This window comes from Callospermophilus lateralis, chromosome 2 (genome assembly GCF_048772815.1).
Source record: "Callospermophilus lateralis isolate mCalLat2 chromosome 2, mCalLat2.hap1, whole genome shotgun sequence".
NCBI lineage: Eukaryota > Metazoa > Chordata > Mammalia > Rodentia > Sciuridae > Callospermophilus > Callospermophilus lateralis.
In genome coordinates, this window is record NC_135306.1 from 166,877,334 (window position 1) to 166,881,305 (window position 3,972).

Genomic DNA, 3,972 nt, shown 5'->3' on the forward strand with positions numbered 1-3,972 from the left:
ACTGTATATATAATACATATACAGTGCATGTAATACATATACAGGACATATACTGTAGGACATTCTTTTCTCCAATTTTGAAAATTCAGATTTACTGATGTGTAGTTTACACACAGTGATATCCACTCTTTCAAAGCATACAATTCTGAGTTTTGACAAATGTACAGTGTGTAACCACCAATCAAATTATAGAACATTTCCTTCACCTCAAAAACAAAAAAGTTCCTGGCCAGGGGTTGTGGCTCAGTGGTACGGTGCTTGCCTAGCATATGTGAGGCACTGGGTTCAATCCCTGGCACCACATAAAAATAAAATAAAATAAATTAAATAAAGACGTTGTGTCCATCTACAATTGAAAAAAAAAATTTTTTTAAGTTCCCTTTCCCAATCCTCCCCCACCAGCACCACCACCACACTCAGTCCCTGGCAACCACTGATGTGATTTTGGTCTGTATGGTTTTGCCTTTTCTGGAATAAGAAAAAAATGGACTTCACAGTACCATAGGTTTTTGGTTCTTGGCACTTAATGCTTTTGAGCTTCATGATGCATAAGGTTATCAATTGATGACTAAATACAATGTATTTTAAAGTGCAAGGCATTTACACCTTTCACAGTTTTCTCAGTTTTTTTTTAATCTATGGAATAATTCTATGAAGTAAGTACTTTTCTAATTTTGCAGATAAGGAAAAGTACCTGGCACAGGTAAGGAGAATCAAGAACCAAGCAAAAATAATTTGACTTTAAATCTAGTGTTCTTACTGCAAGACCATGAAAAACATTGGTCAGAGAGAGATCTTTTCAAACCAAGCTAAGGTCAAAGACAGCTTTCTTAAAGTTGAGTCTGTAGTAGGACTTGAGCCACACACATTAAAGAAGAGAGATAGGGCCAATTCATTTCATGATCCCATCCTCAAGAAAGTGAGAATATTGTGCACACTGGCCCTGAGGTGGAAAGATCTGGATAGTTGATATCTCTGAAGTTCACCTTGAAGGAATGAAAAAAGCAAGAACCTTCTCTGAACCTCTCTGAACATGCATAGCCCCACAGCGCTGGGGAACTCCAAGCATCTGGGTTTTCCCACTTTTCTGAGAGACATTGAAGATGACTCTGACCCCAAACATCTCATCACTGTGCCTAAAATAATGACAATTAAGAATTTTCACTGGGCTCAATGGTACAACATACTCTGAGAAGGCTCAGGGAAAGGACCATCAGTTGTTAAAAATCTTTGTATAGATTTGCTTAATGAATGATTTAATTGGCTCCTAATTTCAAACTGATGTCACAGAGTAAAAAGTATTTCCATGGGAGTTCTAGAAAAGGTAAATAAAAGACACTTGAGGAAGAGAGAGTATGTAGTCCTTAGGGAATTATCAGTTTCCAGTTTCCAATTGCTGCTATAATAAATTATCACAAATTTAGTGACATATTTATTATACTAGAGTTCTAGAGGTTAGAAGTCTGACATGGGTTTACTCCTTTCTCAACCTTTAGATTTTCAGTTAGTGTCAATTCTTTCCCTCAACCAAGACTACCCTCCAATCTAAATCAGGTTCCCTATCTCCCCCTTTTTCACACTTTGCCCTTTTACTATATAAGGAGCACTGGTAACAGTGGTTATTATACAATTATTTGTGTGGCTATTTGTTCATGCCAACAGAGAAGGAATTCATATTCATACCCCCCTGCCCATCTGTTAAATCTTCATTGGCTAGCCTGGTTTTCCTGGCACACAGGCATATAGTACTTTCTCATTAAATATTTGTTGAAAGCCAGGTGCACTATTGGGGTACCTGTAGTCGCAGATACTCAGAAGGCCTGAGGCAGGAAGATTGCTTGAGTCCAGGAGTTCAAGAAGAGCCTGGGCAACATAGTGAGACCTCATCAAAACAAAAAAGAAATGTGTTGAATTCATGACAAATGGGTAATAAAACCTATGTTCAAACATGTGTGTACCTATGTATTCATCATAGAATTTCTGTAGAACTGATACCTAGATGTGGAATACTGCAAGATTGCCTTGCAAAAAGTTTATACCAACTTATTTGAAAGACTATAAAACAACATCCTCATCCTTGTTAATCATGGATGTTATTAATCTCCTTAACTTTTGGTAATTTGACTAGCAAAAATAAGTGTTTATTAGTAGAGCTTAGAATTTTTTAGACATTTGTTCACCTGTGAATTCCTTATTTGCTTTTTTTTTAAAAAAATATTTTTAGTTGTAGAGACTGCTGAGTCCCTGTCTGTCTGCCGCCACCCACTCTGGACACAGAACATCCAGTCATGGATAAAAATGAGCTACTGCAGAAGGCCAAACTGGCCAAGCAGGCTGAGCGATATGATGACATGGCAGCCTGCATGAAGTCTGTAACTGAGCAATGAGCTGAATTGTCTAACAAGGAGAGGAATCTTCTTTCAGTTGCTTATAAAAATGTTGTAGGAGCTCATAGGTCATCTTGGAGGGTCGTCTCAAGTATTGAGCAAAAGACGGAAGGTGCTGAGAAAAAGCAGCCAATGGCTCGAGAATACATAGAGAAAATTGAGACTGAGCTAAGAGAGATCTGCAATGATGTACTGTCTGTTTTGGAAAAATTCTTGATCCCCAATGCTTCACAAGCAGAGAGCAAAGTCTTCTGTTTGAAAATGAAAGGAGACTATTACCGTTACTTGGCTGAGGTTGCTGCTTGTGATGGTAAGAAAGGGATTGTGGATCAGTCACAACAAGCATACCAAGAAGCTTTTTTGAAATCAGTAAAAAGGAAATGCAGCCAACACATCCTATCAGATTGGGTCTAGCCCTGAACTTCTCTGTGTTCTATTGTGAGATTCTGAACTCCCCAGACAAAGCCTGCTCTCTTGCAAATACAGCTTTTGATGAAGCCATTGCTGAATTTGATTCATTAAGTGAAGAATCATACAAAGACAGCAACCTAATAATGCAATTTCTGAGAGACAATTTGACATTGTGGACATCAGATACCCAAGAAGACAAAGCTAAATCAGGCGAAGGAGAGGAAAATTAACGGTCTTCCCAACTTTTGTCTGCCTCATTCTAAAATTTACACATGGGGCTGGAGATGTGGCTCAAGCGGTAGCATGCTCACCTGGCATGCGTGTGGCCCGGGTTTGATCCTCAGCACCACATACAAACAAAGATGTTGTGTCCACCGAAAACTAAAAAATAAATATTAAAAAATAATAATAATAAACTTTAAACAGTTGACCATTTGTCATCCATGCTGTCCTACAAATAGTTTTTTGTTATGATTTATGACAGGTTTTATGTTACTTCTATTTGAATTTCTATATTTCCCATGTGGTTTTTATGTTTAATATTAGGGGAGTAGAGCCAGTTAACATTCAGGGAATTATCTATTTTCATCTTGAGGTGGCCAACATGGAGATGTGGAATTTTTTATATGACTTATAAATGTTTGACATAGTACTTTAGGTACATTGTGGCTTCACTAGGGCCAGTGTTAAAACTGCCTCCACGTCTAAGCAAAGAAAACTGTCTACACATTGGTTTGTCCTGGTGGGGAATAAAAGAGATCATTGGTTCCAGTTACAGGTGTAGTTATTGTGGGTACTTTAAGGCTTGGAGCACTTATGAGGCTGTAGTAGAAACAGGTATCCCATGGATCCTACATGTGTGAATCTTGTGTTTCTGTGGAATAGTCAGTGTGCACAGCTTTGACTACAGCGGCAGAAGTGCTCCTTTAGGCAAAGTTGTGACCCAATTTACTCTGAATAAGGGCAGAAATGGTTCACATTTCATTATTTGTAAAGTACCTGCTGCTTGCTTTCATTAATTTTGCTACACATTTTATTTGTATTTAAATGTTTTAGGCAACCTAATAACAAATATAAAAGTAAAGATGCAGTAAAAATAAATTGCTTGATATCTATTACTTCATGTATGTCAAGCACAGCAATAAACAAAACAAAATCCATGTATTTAACTTTT

General features: G+C 37.6%; 1 pseudogene; it reads left to right on the forward strand.

The window, feature by feature from the left end:
- The first annotated feature begins 2,288 nt into the window (after positions 1-2,288).
- On the forward strand, positions 2,289-3,028 carry LOC143391532 (14-3-3 protein zeta/delta pseudogene; annotated as a pseudogene).
- The last annotated feature ends 944 nt before the right edge of the window (positions 3,029-3,972 follow it).